This window comes from Antechinus flavipes, chromosome 4 (genome assembly GCF_016432865.1).
Source record: "Antechinus flavipes isolate AdamAnt ecotype Samford, QLD, Australia chromosome 4, AdamAnt_v2, whole genome shotgun sequence".
Taxonomy (NCBI): Eukaryota; Metazoa; Chordata; class Mammalia; order Dasyuromorphia; family Dasyuridae; genus Antechinus; species Antechinus flavipes.
In genome coordinates, this window is record NC_067401.1 from 455,628,763 (window position 1) to 455,647,366 (window position 18,604).

The following is an 18,604-nucleotide window of genomic DNA, read 5'->3' on the forward strand; positions in this document are numbered from 1 at the left end:
CATTCAAAATAACAAAAATAATAAACATCAGAGACAGATCAGAAGGGATTGGGGTTCTGTAAATTAAGGAGTTTTGCTTCCAATTTTAATAAATCATTTGGAACTGTAGAAAACTTTAGTATAATTGAACCAATCTCCCTCCTTTGGCAACGCAAAGAATGAAATCAGTTTGGCGAAATCAGGTAATCTAGAAACAAAATTAGGTTAGTTTATTGTTTTCTCACTTGGGACTAGAATAAGGATGTCCTGGCTTTAGGTCTGCACCCAACAAGCAAAGTTAAGTAATTTATGGATAAATAAATAGTTAATATTTTTCTTGTCCATAAATTTTAAGTAAGGTTATAAAAAATCCATTTCTTAACAAGATCATTTTTATGTCTAATCAAGAAAGCTAAGGGAAACTTCAATGAGGATGGTATGTTTTAGGATGTTCATCTCATTTTAGGGAACTAGAGTTTGATTGAATTGTTTTATATATTTTTAGAGGAAATCACTTTAAATATGGTTGATGGAAAGGATTTTTAAATAGAAGTCAGAATGGAATGTTTTATGTAGGTGTTGAAATTTGGAATTTCCATTTTATTCTGCTAATGCTTTCTTTAATATCACTTATCCTTAAGTGTCTTGGAACTTCTTCATTTAGGCTCTGGAACTAATGAGACTTACCCATATCGCATGCTTAATATTTGTATTAATGTAAGAAAAAAATCAATATAACTCCATTATACACTTATGGAACATGCATTTACAACCTTGATGATATTTCTGAAGTACAAGAACTTGTCTCATGTGTCTGGGAACAGCCATCTCCATGGCTAATAGAAACTTATTTCTATCTCAGAAAGTCTAATTTAAAAACATATTAATCCCTGGATTTACATAGGTTATTGATTTATTTGAACATGCAACATGAGAGTATTTGCTATAGCACTAGGCCTGCATCTAACTAGTTGGTCAATGTTGGACAAACCATTTCATCTCAGTGGCTGAAGTTCCTTTGTCTTCTGCTTCCATCTTCTAGTATTTGGGTGGGGTTGGTCCATTGAGGTCTCAACATTTCTACACTTAGGAGACATTGTAGAGTGGAAAACTACATCACCCTTCAGTGTCCTGTTGATGAGTGTCCTCCACCCCCGCAAGAAAAAAGATAAATTTAGACTGGTCTTTACTCAATAGAATTTTTAAATTGGTGGATCTATGGAAAAAGGTACTGATTCAAAAATCAGATCTTGGAGATTCCAGTCTTCCCTGTGATGTTTACTCTATAATGGTTGACAATAACTAACTCTGAATCTCAATCTATGGGTAAACTTGACTTATTAGACTAACAAATGTAATATCTCACAGAGGACCTTCTACCTCTATGATCCTAAGGTCTTAAGAAAAAAGCCAAATAGACTGTCATGTCCTTTTCTAAGCCTTTTGAGCTTGATATGATGAATCAGAATTCCTTTTTCAATGGTATTGGAACATGGGTCACCTCCTAGCCATAATGTGGCATTCACTAATGGCTCTTTTAGATTAAGAGAAGCTTTATATTCAAATTATAGGATTAAAGCTAGAAATCTCTATAATTTCTATAATAATTTATCTCTGGGCCCACTGTCCCCACTGGTCAAATGAGGGACTAGACTCCAAAACCTGTAAGGTTCCTGCCTCCTTCACCTTATTGGCCTCCCATCTCAGGGTTCCCGGCTTGCTCCCCTCCTAGTCTCACACTGAGGCTTCTCAGTTCCAGTGGAAAACAGCCCCAGCTGTGGGATTCTAGTCGCATCTGTCTTACCTCTTCTTCCTCATGAATACTTAACGTGTTTTTGACAACCTCTCCAGTAGATCCGGTCCCTGTTTCCACAAATGTTGTTTAGTTGACAGAACTTTTTTAAAGAAGCAAATTCTTTGAACATTTTGAACTATATTTTGAACCTAATGAAACATCACAGTAGTTACAGAACATGAATTCAAAGTCATTTTCCCATCCTTCACATGATAGTATTCAAACATGCCATATTTCAAAATAACACCAATCTAAAAGATAATGATTTTCCATGTTTGCATAATAACCACTACTAAACAGGATTCCCTAGTTTTATTTGTTTGTTTTTCATTTATTTTATTTTTCCAAGCTAGAGCATTCAGGTTGCTGCAAATTTGGTAGGAGAATACTACATGCAAGGCAGCCCTGATGGGTTCTGGGATGTGTACCAGGATAAATAATACTCTGCCCTGGTCCTCAAGGAGCTTTTGATTTAGATTTGCAGAATCACAGAATTGGGTCTCTTCCAGCTGAAAATCTGTGATTCTTTGAGGCTAGTAGAACAGGTGAGACACAAATGAATGGAGGACAAGAGCGCAAGGGAGGTAGGAACAGAAAGTTAAAGCAGTTTGGAGGAATAGAGGTCATGTCTGACTGTGGAGCAGGATCAAGAACATGAAGGGATATTTCCTAGAGGATGCAGCCTTTCAACTTAGCCTCGAAGGTCAGGGAGGATTCCTGTGTGCGGAGATGGAAGAGGGGGCTTTCCACACAGGGAGCAGCATGAAAAGAAGGGCAGAAGCCCTGAAAAGCACAGGCCTTGTTCAGGGAACAAACCCATTAGAAACTGGGTCAAAAGGTGCTGCAGAAGACCCCAGGCAAAAAAAGTGATTTTTTTTTAAAGTTTGATCCACAAATCTGCATGAGGTTTCAAGCTATTTCCCAGTTTGCAGAGGTATTGAGCCGGCATCATCAGTGCACTCCATAACACTGGAAAAGTATGTAGTTCTAACAGCACCAGCAGGAACAATTGACACTTAGAACAAGTATTGAAATTAATAAACACTTCTGCAGCCTTATCTCAGTTGAGCTCCCCTGACCCTACCAGCAATAGTGACTTTCTCTTCGTATTATTGTATATTAATGCATTGATTTCATATAGGAATACAAGAAAATATGTCTATATAAATACACACAGATATGTAGAAATATTCCTGGAATAATTATTTATTAATTATTAAATGTACAATTATTAGATTAATCAACTATTAAAATGAGAGTAATTATCAAAGTATTTGTACACAGTGGATATGGGGATGAGTATCAGAAGAGCATGAGTATTGCTGTGATTCTAAAGTCTGAAAATGATGGAGAAAACGGCATTCTATTTGTCCTTTCCTATCATAGTTACTTAGCTTTATTATTAATTAATTAATTAATTATTAATAATTACTATTTAATAATTAGTATTACTATCACTTTAGTTTTTACTTCAGTATTTAAAATGTTAGTGATGTATTAGAACTTTACTTTCATTGCCTCTCCCCACCCCTTTTCAGGCCAGTTCCTTTTTTTAAAAAAGAGCAAGAAAGAAGGTAGAGGCATTCAGCAGAGTAACCAACCCATTGAATGAGTCTATCAGCAGAGGCGATGATCCCCATTGGTTATTTTTTTTTCTAAATATTCTCAATTTCCTTGTTTTATCCTCTATTGAAGAAAAAAAAAACATTTCTTTGGAAAGTTTGAACATTGGACCAATCTAGCAGGGGAGCCAATAAAGAGATTACAAATGTGATGTCCAAAATCCCGGATTCACATTCAAGCCACTGGCTGTGGACACTTCTGTGAAGGGGGAAAGGATGCAATCAATAAAACTCGCCCTCATGAGTCAGGGGAGATCAGTTAAATGTTCAATCTGCTCTGAAGATATTACAAGAATACAAGATATTCAGCTGGGGAGCTCCCATTCTCTATTCCATTGTATTGTCACCCAGAATGGGGAGCTTTGGGGAATTTGCATAATTACTTTACATAATGGATGATTATATAATAAAGAATCCACAAAATAATACCAAGTTAAACGTTTTTCATGAGATTGCAGAATTTGATTTATATATATACATATATATTCAATTACAATTACCTTTTCATTTTCAGATTTTTTTTCTTTATAAATTAAACTTGCATTTCTCTGTTTTAAAAAAAAAATCCCCTCTAGCTCCAGCTGGTGATTGGTGGGTGATGTTAAATTGGATTTAGAACTTTTAATAGATGTTTCAGTGTTCTGAACAGTGAATTTTATATCATATTGAGTCAATATGGAAATCTAGTCAGAGAATCAGCAATTCTCAGGTTTGGATTGGACCCTCCTTAATGCTATCTAACGCAAGTCATATGGGAACCAAAATTCTCTCCACAACATAGCTGTTCATCAAACCTTCATGCCTGCCCTTATTCATCAAACCCTGGCAGGGATACCTTCATGTCTGCTCGTGGACAACTTTCTCTACAAGCATTTAATTTTTCTTTATGATATCCATCCATTGCTTCTAGTTCTGATCTCCAGGACTAAGCAGAGCCCCTTCCTCTTCCACGTGAAAGGCCTTTGAGCGTTAGAAAAAAGCTATTGCATTCTCCCTAAGAATCCTCTTTCCCAAGATAAACATCTCCATATTCTTGGATGGCTCCTCATTTTTTATGAACCCAACCCCCTTTGTCATCCTATTTACCCTCCTTGAGGGGCAAATAGGGGGCATAGTGAAATGAGTGCCCAGGCTGGAATCAGAAATACTCATCTTTCTGAGTTCAAATATGTCTTCGGACACATACTAGCTGTGTGACCCTGGACAAGTCACTTTACCCTATTTGCCATAATTTCCCATCTTTAAAATAAGCTGGAAGAGGAACTGACAACCCACTCTGATATCTTTGTCAAAAAACTCCAAATGGCATCACAAAGAGATGGACACAATAGGAAAATGGCTGAGTAGCAGTTTTCCCTCTTGTCAACTTTCTTATGGATATTAATGTCCTTCAGTATGGAACCCACAGCTGAATCCAATATCCCAGAGATAGCATGAGTAGGCTAGAGTATATATACACTTAAGTGTTGGACCGCCAGAAGGAAATTAATCAGGAACGACCCAATCCTTTCAATAGAAACTGTTATAAGAAATGTGGATTTCTTGGAAAAATGTTTTCACACTTGAATCTCAGTGTGTCTTTTGGTCATTGGAATGAATTGGAAAGGAGAATATTGACTTAGATCTCTATGACATCAAAGCTTGCATTTTTCCAGCCTCCTTCTTTTTCTCCCTTACTAAACACACACACACACACCCTAATGGTTGTGGTGAGTCATTAAAAAGAATGGAAATTCTGACCCTGTCTTTTGTTATAAAATCTTTTGCTCACTCAGAATTAGACTTTAAGCTATTATTTAGAATTCAAAGAAATGATATTTTTAAGTAGAAAGAAAGAGGGATAAAACAAAATAAATTTTGGAAGAGGGTATAACTTTATTAGTAGTAGATATTAGTATATCACATTCACCTGCCTCTTGTGATCTAGGGAGTAAACATGACAAAAACAAGAAATGATTGACAAGAGGCAGAGACTATGCTAGATTTTTCCTCCAGAATTATTATCAGAAAAAAGTAATAAAAATCATCTGAGAATATTACTATTATTGATCAGATACAATTGAAGTTGTAGGAGTTAGGTCTTTATAGGATATCTATTTTAATCCCTTCATTTCACAAAGAATAACTGAACACCTGTAGAACTAAGGTGACTTATCTAAGTGGTGGAGACAGTAAATGACAGAACCAATATTGAACCCCATTTCTTCTGAATTAAAAATAAGAATACTTATCACTACATGCAAGCATTGGAGGGAAATGATGCTCGGACAAAAAAAAATGAGATAGGTATTAGATAGATAGATAGATAGATAGATAGATAGATAGATAGATGAAGAACAAATGATAGATATCTGATAGTTACATGACAAACATTTGAGATAATATATGGATAGATTTATAGAGAAATAATATACGAGAGAGAGAGAGAATATAAATACATAAATTATAGATACATAGGCATCTAGACAGGATAGTAAATATTGTGATGAGAATGACTCATCTTTCTGAGTTCGAATCTGGCCTCAGGTACTTACTAGAGATGTGATTCTGAGCAAACTATTTGTTTTCCTCAGTTTCCTTAGCTATAAAAAGAGCCAGAGAAGGAAATGGCAAATCACTTCAGTATCTTTGCCAAAAAAACTCCAAGTGGGGTCACGAAAAATTGGACAATTGAAATGACCGAATAACAATATGATGAATAAATCGTAGAGAGATAAATGAGAGATGATGATAGACAAATATTTAAACATTCAAGTGTTAACTCCAGAATTACACACAAGGTTAGATTTTATAATATACATAATATCAAATAAAATATGAATAAATAAAATAAATTTATAATAGAATGCAAATATCATATAAAATAAATACTGTAACTTAAGTTGATTTTATTTAGAGCCTTCTTAGAGTTAGTTGCAAATTTGGACAAGTTCAATCCCCCTTCAAAAGATCGTCTTTTTACCTTCCATGAAAATGTAATAAAGAATCTCTGGCTAGAAGTGAGTCAATATATAATGACTCCCAACATCATAAAGAATTTCCATGACATTCTTAAGAGTGTTATTCTAGAATAAACAAATAGAAACACACAGATAAGCATAGAAAACCAGACTTTAACATGAGATTATTTTCCATGAAATCACTAGGCACACAAATTCACTTGCTACATTATCCATTTTATTTTGTTTTGTTTTGTTTTGTTTTTCATTTCAAATCCACATATATTTTTTAGATTGAACCTCCTATCTGCAAGGCACTGTGCTAGGCACTGGTGATACCTAGCTTTTCTCTTATATCCTAAAGAGGGAGAAGTTCACAAATGCGATTGAGCCCTCTGTAAAAAAAGTCACAATGTTTATGAGCTTCAGTTTCTTAATCTATAAAACTTGGGCAATAATAAATCTTGCTTTCTGCCTCATAAGGTTGTTAATGGGGAAAATATTTTGCATATCTTACAATACTACATAACTAGGAGCCACAAACACTTAAATATTTTCATGACAGAGAAATAAAAGGAAGCAGTGGAGGGAATGACTCCTCAGTTTCACTTGGGAACGCTAGGGAAGCTTGGACAAAAGCTGTACCATCTAAAATGAGCTTTGAAAGCAGAAAGGGACTTTAACAAAGAAAGATGAAATGACTCCCTTCTGGGTACAAGAGATGAGCTCAGAAGAAGCACAGAAATGAGCAGATCAATCACATAGCAAGCATTTATTGATAGTTTCTCTTGTCGTAGGCATTTTCCTAAGCTTTATAAATAAAAATAGAAAAGTTCTGCCTTCAAAGAGGTTTGTATTCTATTGATGAAGACAATGTTGTATCTTTGTAGAAATATACCAAATGAATAGGAAGTGAAAAGACAGAATGAGAATGGTTGGATGGATGAGGACAGATTCATTGGAATGGAGAAGATATGGAGAGAAACCTTGTAAGATAAAAGAAGAGATCGTAAAGATTCTTGAATGCAAGGGAAGGGAGCAAATTGTCCTTAATTCTGCAATTTATGGTAAACCAATAGGGGCTTTGTTTAGTAGTTCATCTTTAGTAGAGGAATAGTGTGATTGTAGGGGAATATTTGAAAATTTTGGGGGGCAATGGCAGCAATATTGGGCAGTCACAGAATCAGGGACCCACTATTATGATTACAGGATGCAGAGCTGAGAAATGATCTTAAAATTTAGCCAATCCAGTTACCTTCCTTTAGGGATAAATAGCCCAATGCTCAAGGAGTTTATATAGACATTAAATTTGGTGTATTAGATAAAATGCTGGTCTCAGAGTTAGGAAGAACTGAATTCAAATCCTATTTCAGATACTTTGTGGCTGTGTGATCCTGGGCCAATCATTTAACTTTTATGAGTCCTAATTTGCTAATCATCAAATGAGGGAATCAGACTAATTTTCTAATATTCTTTCTATCTCTAAAACTATAACTTCAGTTATAGTCAATCAGACATGAGTAACTGATGCTGAATTTGAACTCACATCTCCTGAATCCAAAGTTCATGCCTGTGACACCATAGCAAATGGCTTCTCATTTTGAAACATGGAAAAGAGGTGGTGGCTCTTAGAAGGGTCATTTTAAAAGACAATAGTAGTCATGATTATAGAATTATAGTCTTTGGAACAAGTCACCGTGAATTTAATTAAGGTATTTCTATATAGATTGTACAAATCTTTTGAAATTCCATAAAATTTTGATTTTACAAAGGTAGTAGATAGAACTCTAAGCTTAGAGTCAGGAAGATGGGACTTCATATTTCACCAGACAAGACACTCAATAGGGCTCAGACACTTAGTAGATATATAGTAACATCTGGTTTCTTGGAAGAAATAAGCACAGAATCCTAAAGTTCTTCATAATGATTTCAGAGACCATCCAACCTTACATCTATATGAAAAAGAGTCTGTTCTACAACATGCCTCCAAAGGGATCATTGCTCCTTTACTTGAAAACCTCTGGGTGTCTGTACTTGTCTAGTTCATTTTCTAAAAATTGGGAACATTTTTGTGTTTTGTTTTCCTTCTTTGAAGATTCAATCACATCTTGGTAGCAATTATATAATGTTCCTCATTTTAGTTTCCAGAAATCCAGTAGTGTAGGTCTTGGCCCTCTTCTCTAGAACATCTCCACCAATTGTTGAGAACAGATAGCATGGGTCTCCATCACTCGCCATTAAGAATCCTGTTCTCTGTGCCTCATTTTTCACAGTAATCTCTAAAATTTCTATTATGTTGTTTGCACATTTTCACGGCAATCTCTAAAATTTCTATTATGTTGTTTGCAAAAGTGGGAACAATTAAAATGGAACCAATCTGGACCTTCTGGTTTCTGGGCAGTGTTCGCTGAGAAGAAATCCCCCAGTCCATCATCCTCATCATGCCATTGTTGTCCAGAAAACCTAGGAGTGTAATACAGCTGAACACTCATGTGATGGAATGGTGCAGCAGGATGAGAAAGTTCTGGCTTTGACTCAAGTACAAGGCAAAAGTCTCAGTTGATGATGGGGGAAGGACTCGAAAAAAACCTGGACATATTTACAGGAACAACCTTATTTCCTTTGAGTCTTGACCATCACCTATAAAACACTAACAAAAATAAAATAATTCTGAAAAGTTATTGCATTTTGCACTTTGGGCCAGTAAAGGCTCAGTAGTTTGGGGGTGAATTTTAATCAATATTTGAGTAGTATGAAAAGCGTGCTAAAACTTGCTCATTGCCCTTTGTTCTCGAGAAGCACCAAAATGACATCACTATATTAGAACAAGTTATAATGTATGTAGTTGTGGCTGATTAGACTAGTACAAGCTCAGAATGTTCTATGGCAGCTCAGGCAGAGATAATCCATGCGAACATTTGGGTTGGATGCCCAAACTTTACACATTTCACATTTCCTCTGGGCTAATTCCATCTGCTTTACTCCTGGAGCAAGGTCCCTTCTCTGATGAGGGCACACCCAAGGGAGGTCCCAGGCTAGGGTCTCCCATGTCATGCAATCAGTTCCAGAGCTCTTAGGAGAGACTTTGAGAGGGTCCTCGTACCACTTTTTCTGATCACCTGATGAGAACTTTCCTTGTGTCAATTCTTCATAAAATATTCTTTTGAGGAAGGGTACACAGGGCATTCAACAATGTGGCCAGCCCATCTGAGGGATCATTCTCAGCTGCCTAGGCTATGTTTGACCTAACAATTAACACCAAAAAACATAGCAGATTCATCAGCCATCACCATGCCATCCCTACATGGAGCCATGTGGAAAAGTTTTGAAGGCTGGGAATAAACTCACTTACCCTGGCAGGAAACTTTCTTGGGATGTCCACATTGATAATGAGATTGTCACACACATTGTCAGAACTAGCTCTGTGTTTGGGAGGCTCTGAGGGAAAGTCAGGAAGAGGAGAGGGATTAGACCAACTCCCAAGCAAAGCCATTGTGCCGACCTCATGGGTGTGTGCCTGGGAAACTGGACAATCCGCCAGCACCAAGCTGGGAAACCCAACTGTTCCACTGGAATGGTACAAATTCTTGATCTTCTACCTCTGTGTCTGCCCTGAAATCACTATTTTTCTTCCTTGCCATTTCAATGGCCTGGATGCCTGGACCCAGAGTGGTGGCCATCTGGCCTTGGAAAGCCCCAAGCAATATGGCTGCCCACTTCTCTTTGGTCATTGGGAGGATTGTATTGGGAGAAAGGGAGCCTTTCTCTCCCCAGGGCACCTCCTGCTCTGCCTTGCAGCAGCCGCCTCTTGGAAACTGCCTCCACCATCTCGACATGTTACAGAACATATGCCAGCTTGTCGCATGAGACAGAAGGAAGGAGGAAACGTCGGGTCTAGTTTCCAAATAGTCAGAGCGACTCCTTCCTGCACAGCTGCTGCCATCTGACTTTCCTTAGAAACTGGTTTAGTTTGTATGGACAGCGAATGTGGTAAATAAATAAAGCTTGTGTCTGCGCTTCCAGAAACCTGACAGTGGCAGTCATGCAAGGCCCACAACCCAAAGCAAACCCCCTTTGTATGCATGAGGGAGAGTTGGAATGGGGTGCCCGGATGGGGAGTCAGGAACTTGGCCCCAGGTCCTGCCACAGACCCATCCTACAAGTCTCAATCCCAGCTCACTTAGCTTATATAAAATAAGACCTGGAATTCAGGTAGGGCTTCAAGGAAAATTCACAATTTCCTGTACAGTACATATCTGCTTGGATCTTCACAACAACTTTACAACTCCTTTACAATGCAGATCTGATTTGATCCTCTTTACAATTTGATCCCCTTTACAATTGCTTTGCAATAAATATCCGATTTGATCTTCACAAGAATTTGCCAATTCCTTTATGATACTTATCTGGTTTGATCTTTACAATAATTTTACAATCCTTTATAATACACATCTAATCTGATCTTCACAACAGCTTTACAATTCCTTTACAATAAATATCTGATTTAATCCTCACCACAAATTTACTATTCCTTTACAATACATATCTGATTTGATCCTCAAAACTTTACAATTGATTTACAATAAATATCTGATTTGATCTTCATAACAACTTTATAATTCCTTTGCAATATATAGCTGGTTTGATGTTCACGAGAACTTTAAAATTCCTTTATAATATGTATCTGCTTTTATCTTCACAACAACTTTATAATTCCTTTACTATATATATATATATATATGTATATATATACACACATATATATATACATATATATATGTATACACACATACATATATATATACACACACATACATATACATATATGTATATACACATATATACATATATACACACACATACATATATATACATATATATGTGTGTGTGTGTATATATATATATGTGTGTGTATGTATATATATATATATATATATATATATATACATATATATATATATATATATATATATATTCTGATTTGGTCATCACATCAACTTTACAGCTCCTTCAGAATACATATCTGGTTTGTTATTCACAACAATTTTACAATTCATTTACAATACACATCTGATTTGATGTTCACAAGAGCTTTGCAATTACTTTGCAACACATATCTTATTTGATCTTCACAACAACTTTGAAGTCAAGTGCTATTATTATCTAATTCCATTTTGCAGATGAGGAAACTGAGACAGACAGAAGTTAAATGCCTTGCCAAGCTAGACAATGTCTGAGGCACAATTTAAATTCAGATCTTCTTGATTTCACATCCAGTGTTCTATCAGCTGCATCATCTAGAAATAAAGACCAGTCACTATCTGCATAATAGGAGGGAGTTCCCTTGGTAGTGGGAATTATGGTTCCCATAGTGATGCAAGGTAAGATACAGGATTAATGGGCTTAGTTTTTGCCAGGATCTAGAGCAGAATCGTTCACAGAGTCCAAAAGAACCCAGAAACTAAACTTCAAGAGAAATCCCATCAGAATTACCTCCACCACAGACTATCCTTGATAAGTGGTTAATCAGCCTCTATGATTCCTTTTCTTCCCTCAGAAACCATACCCTAGAGTAATTTCCACATCAATGAGTGGCTAATCAGAAATAAATCCATTGAATTTCATATAATTTCATCCTATTAATGGAACTAGAACATGGGTTAGTATGAAGCAGCCCTATTCAAGACTGTAGGCTGTTGATCATAGAATCCAGACTGCATATTATATCATAACCTACATGATGGTCATTAAAATAACCAGTTTTGATCCCGGAGACCAGCAGAGAGATCAAGGTCTATTGGAAAAGAACATGATCTGAAATGGCCTGGGCTGGTCATTTTTGTATAATTGGTTGTCTTTTTGTATAAGTACCAGTATACTCCTAACTGTGGAGCCCAGGGTATGACTCCCGCATCTAGTCCAGTGTATGACATAGTGGGAATTTAATAGATTCTTGTTGGTGTATTAATTGACATATGAACATAAAGACTGACACACACTCTCTCCCACACTCACTTGACAGTGGGCAGATCCCTAACCTCCAAGGAAAGGCTGTCTGCCTCAGTATAGCTGATTCACCAGCACAATTTGGGCATATGGAATTGCACCCACATAGGATTCAGGCCCTTCTCTTCTAGACCCAGGACAGCCTTTCCCCCCCATTGAGCCACTCCCTTCCTTTTTGTCCTCTTCTTCTCTTCATGTAAATGGACAAAGCCAGAGTTTTCTTGTTTCTTAAGTGGAAGGGTGAGATGTGTTCATCTACCATCATTGCATCCAAGACTAGGTGGCCAACATGACTGCCTGATTCTCCTTCCTCTGTTTCTCCTCCTTACGGACAGACTCAGTGTCAGCCCCATTTGCCTGTGACTGAGCCTCCTGGGTGCAAGATGGGGACTCTTTCCTGAAAGGTCAGGCTCTCTAGCAGCCTTTAGATTTGCTTATGTCCCTACTTTGCTTTTCTCCTAAAGACTAGTGCTAAGTCCGCACCTTAAGTCTTCCCACTCTCTGGCATTAAATCACAACAGAGGATTTCACCATGTTGGGATTTCATCCCTCCATGCAGTCTTCAATCTCTAAGGATTTATCGAGCTTCAGTTCTGTTGCAAGCATTGTTCTAGATACTGGGCTTAAAAATAGAGAAGAATAAAATAATCTCTACTCTCAAGTAGCTTATTATCTTTCTCAATGGATTTCGTCATGTCCCCTATCTGGAAGGACATTTAATCATGTTTTAAATAATAAGCTCCAAAGGTACCCGGAGTTGGGCTATTATTCCAACCAGATTATTGATTTGGAGGCCTTATATGCTTTAAGCATTACTTTTGTGTTTAGAAAACAAATAGTTTTCCCCCTACCTGATCCATAATGTACATTGTGTCAAAGTAAAAGAAAATTAACAGTGTAATCTTTATTTTAGGTTCAACCATGCCCAAAACAACCTAATTTAATACAAGGTTGATCTAATTTCCAAACAATTTCTAGTTTAGACAGAGATGTTGAAACTGCTATAACTATTCTTTCTATTTGCTCTGACAGGTGTCTACTCCAAGAACACTTGCACTACCATTTATAGGAATCTTGAACGAGGAAAATGTTATAATATGTTGAAATATAATTTGGGATTGCATTTTGAAATAGTCTCTTAACAAATTAGTCACTGTTCCCTTCCTCTTCGTATCACTTCCCTCAAGGATTAAAAAGCTTCTCCTCTCATTGATCAATCCTGAAAGACTTTAGTGCATAATGGAGTGGGCTGTCATCAGAGGCCGGCTGGTGGCCAAATCTTATTGAGAGTTTTGACTCAAGTCTGATCTTCCACCTCAATGAATTTCCCTAAGAAATTCCCCAATTTTTGTTCTACCCACACTTTTAAAGGGAAAGATCTCAAAAGAGTTCTTTCTTTCTTTGTTCATTTAACCTAGAGATTTATTTTTTAATATTTTTCAGTTAAACTAAAAACAGGATTTTTTATTATGCTTTACAAGAGAATAACCTCCTGCTACCCTTTGGGGAGAGTCTAAATAGTATCATCATCATTATCACTATTATACCAGAAGAAGGAAGAAATAAGCTTTTATATGGCACTTGCTGTGTTCTAGACACTGGGCTAAGTGCTTTTTTACAAATATCTTCATTTGGTTGTCACAACAATCCTTCAAAATAAGTCCTGCTGTGTCAGTTTAAAACTGAGAAAATGGAGGCTTACAGAGGTGAAGCTGGATGACACAGCTGATAAGGGTCTGAGAAAGGTTGAATTTGAATTTGATTTCAGACCCAGTATGCTATTCACTGTATTACCAGTAGCACTGGAGCTAACATGTAACACCTTACAGTTTGTAGATCTCTTCAAGACTATTATCTCCCCACATTTTATTTTCACAATAACTTTACAACATATTATCATTATTTCCATTTTACAGTTGAAGAAACTGAAGTGGACAAAAATGAAGTGTTTGCCCAGAGCTGTGCCCATTGCATCAATCAAATATCATATTTTAAGTACTTCTTTCCTGGGGGAAGTTAAAGTATCTCCTGCCATGGAACAAGCTAAAAAGTTTGAGAATAGGAGTCTCACCCTTCTTTTCACTGACAATATACCCCAAGACTGAATCCAGATGAGCACTTTAATGGAGATTTATACAAAGAAATCATGCTGTAATTTCAGCAGAGTAAATGGAAGAGTAGTAAAAAGAGTAGATAACTACTCTCAATACCAAACCTCTGCTTCCAATATTCTCTGAACTATTTGGAATCATCCAGGGTTCATAAATGCCTATCACTTTTCAAGGACAATACTTCCCACCAAGGGCCCTAGGCTTCCCAACAGGTTCACCTAAGTCAAATTTAGTGAGTTTCTAATGAGCTAGCTTTTCCTCCCCAGAATTCCCTTCCCAAGTTGAAGACTTTGAAGGTAAGTTATATGGGCTGAACTATCCCCATGTAGAGAGTTTCAATGCCCTGTTTGATCAATAACCAATAAGTAGAAGCATGGGAAATTAACATTTTTTTTCAAGTTACCAATGAAAATCGATATAACACGTCTGTCTGGGATTTGGAAAATCAAACAATGGAAAGTCTGTAATGTGTTAGCATTGATCACAGTAGCTAACTTTAGGATAACAAATCATAACCTTAATAGGGATATATTGAATTAAATATGAATCATGCTCTGTCCCCCCAAACCAAACACATCTCTAGATGGAATAACATAATCCCAACAAGTAAAATATAAGAAATAAATTTCTTGTTCTTTTAAGGTGGGAATAAAGAACCTCATAAATATACTTGAAATGGCCAATTAAAATAAGTAATGCTGAAATGTGTATGACGGACCATCTGAGAAGAGTTCAATGGATATTAGAGGGAAGAAAACATGTGAAATGAGACAATAGGATTCCTTGAAACTACTGGGTATTTAAAATTGTTTGGGAATGCAGGTCATGAGAAAAGCCAGCATCAAAAACCCAGCCAAGAATGCTAATTTGGCACCAAATATTACACTATTATTGTCTCATTTGAGAGATGGAATAAGTTTAGGCCAGGCTCCAAAAGAAGAGAAAGGAAAATTGCATTCTATCTTCCGCCATTGTGGGTGAAATGTGGTGGCTGTTAACTTGTATTCTCCTGTCTTATGATCTGAAAAATGGGGATAATGACAACAGTAGTTCCATATAATCCGACAAACCATAATTAATCACTTACTATATGCCAGGAACTGATGGGCTCTGGGGATAAAAAAGGAAAAATGAAGAAATAAGAAACTTTCAGTATGATAGAGAATACATTATATATTAAATTGCATTGAGAAAAAAATTTAATATATTATTTCATTTTTTTTTACAGTTTTTAACTTTTGTCTTCTCTTTTATGTCAGAAATAATTTAGTATAGTAACCCACAAAATTCTCCTTGCAACAAAATGAATAAATAAAGCCAGTATAAGCAAAAACTCGTGGAATACTAGATTGTGCTCTAGTAATACATTGGACTTAAAGTGATTAAGAACTGAATTCAGATCCTGCCTCAGAGAGCTCATTAAGCAGTGTGATCTATGGCATGTCATTTAATCTTCCCTGGATCAGTTTTCTCATCTGTAAAATGAGATGTTGAATCCATTGGCCCCTCTGTGATAGATGATCCAACCAAGGCAGCTCTTTTACCTCAGCCTGCTGGCCAATACTCACAACTTGTGGTTTACCATTTTTCTACCAAAAGGAAAAGGGATACTGTTTTTTTTTTTTCTTTCTTTTTTCTGAGACCAAGCCTGGTTATTGAAATTACAGAGTTTTTTTTTTTTTTAATTATCCCAATGATCCCAAGAATTAGATCATATTACCCTAATTTATAGTCACAGAAAAAGTCAAGCAGTAAGTACTTATTAAGCACCTACTGTATGCCAGGTACTGTGCTAAGCCCTGCAGATACAAAGAAAAGCAAAATCCAGTCTTTCACCTCTAACAGCTCTTCTTTAACAGGGGAGAAAAGCAAACCAATATAAGCAGACCAAACACTCTAGGCAGGGTTAATGAGAAATGGATAATAGAGGGAAGGAACTAGAATTAATGGGGTTGGGAAAGGCTTCCTGTGCAAGGTATTGGAGCTGAAGGAAGTCAGGAAAACCAGGGCAAGAAATAAGAGGAAGACATGAGTGACAGTCAGCAAAAATGCCCAGAGTCGGGGCTATCCTGGAATTAGGAGGACCTGAATTCAAATCCAACCTCAGACACAACACTTAATAGCTGTGTGACCCTGGACAAGTCACCCTATCGCCTCACCTCTTCCCCCCAAAATGGCCAGAGACAAAAAGTAGAGCATAGGGTTGTCCCCAGATTGAAGAGGGGAGGGGACTTGGTGACAATGTGGATATGGTGAAGGGGAGCAATATAGAGGGGGGATTGAGATGAGCCTGGGAGACTCAGAATTTGGTATTTCTTTGAAACTACACGATATATTCAAGGTCATGGTGTCATGTAGATATTATATGATAGCCTATGGAATTTTAACCTAAAACAAAATGGAATCACGTCAGGGTCCATCCACCCCAATGTTTGCTCCTGTCCTTATCGCTCTACCTTAATTTTAACATCTCTGCCAATGTGTCTACCTTGATTTCCATTCCTGGCTGAAGCCATTGCTCCAATAGCTAGTGGGACAAAGCCAAAAGCCCCGAGAGCTCTTCTAGGAGCTCTTAAGACCTATCTCTGACCCATCCTCACTCTGACACCTTCAGCAAGTCATTAAGGCTCTCGGAGTGCTAGGTTCATTGGGCCACTAAAACTGTTATCTTGCCTCTAGTTCTGACCTCCTTGACAAAAGGAAGTCCCTATTCAGAAGTGCCCTCTACCCACAAAACCATAGGTTCAATCACTATCCCCTTTGATCATGTCTGCAGGGGCAGCTTCTGTTGTGAAAATTCTCCATCAACACGAATAGCAATTTTTCTATGACTTCCCATCTTACGGGAGAACCACTGGGTGTTGAGAAATGGCATGACTGCTTTTGAGTCACATTAACATAGGGACAGGATTGAACTTGTCTTTGTGGATATGTGGCCATCCCAATTTCCAATAATTCACACCAATTCTCAAATCTATTTATTAAAATATTGCATGTAAGCAACAGTCTAATAAAGATAGTATATTTTTTCCTGAACTTATCATAGACCCTTCCTCATTTTCTTGTCAAGTCTTAACCAATAGAATGTGACAGTCATTCAGGATCTTTGCAAATGATACCCTAAGAGCATAGGAACATTATGCCTGAAAAGTTGACAAGATTAAGAGTATTAGCCACTAGAGACCTTTGAGCAAAAATGTACTTAGAAACTGTTTTCAGAAATGTTTCATCTCTTAGTCATGATCTTTTTGGCTAAAGCAACTCATGAAAATGCCTGAAAACACTTACTGAGGAAAGATGGGATAACGAGCTTCATTGCTGAAAGGGATAACAATATGTAGGAACACGTGAGCTTTTTCAAGTACTAAAGTTTTCAAGAAATAGAGGAATGGAGATGGAAATGATTCAGGTCTTTTAACTTCATATCCACTGTAGTTCTCACAAGACTATTTTGATGACTAATATAAACAAGCTCTCAAAAGAAACAAAAAATAAGAAACAGTGTTAGATATGATATATTGATATGATTGATAGATGATAGAGGTATATAAAGAAAGGTAAATAGTAGGGAGAGAGATAGAAAGAGAAATGAGAAAGCAAGAGAAAAAAGTAAGAGGAGAGAAAGAAAAAAGAGAGGAGGGAAAAGAGAAAGTGGGAGAGGGGAAGAGAGAGAAAGAAAGAGAGAGAAACAGGGGGAGGGAGAGAGAGTACAATGTATCCATGCACATTCAAAGCATATATAGAGTGATATACATATACATGTATGTGCATGTAGCCAATGACATATGCATACATTCATACATGTTATTTAGAATATATAACAGGTAAAAAGAAAAGAAAAAAGGTAGAAAACCTACTATTAATTAAATAACATTTTCAATTTTGTCTAGGAATGTTTTATGTAAGATACTACAATCTGACATCTTTTTCCATTACATTTTGATTCATCCCAAGCCTTTTGATAGAATAGATTAGACTCATCTCTTATTTTACATAACAAATAAAGACCTTGGTTTTCAGTAAAACAATAGTGAACTCTTCTACTCTTGTCACCATATTGATGAAGATTATTTTTCATAGTTTGGCTTCTTTCTACTTCTGTGATCTTTTGATTCCTTATTCTTCAGATAATTCTCTTTGATCAGCCTCTAA

General features: G+C 36.7%; 1 protein-coding gene across 1 annotated transcript in view; it reads left to right on the forward strand.

Moving 5' to 3' along the window:
• Positions 1–18,604, forward strand: part of NEGR1 (neuronal growth regulator 1) — a 1,051,293-nt gene that overhangs the window by 617,476 nt on the left and 415,213 nt on the right. The gene's annotated exons all lie outside the window — the stretch shown is intronic.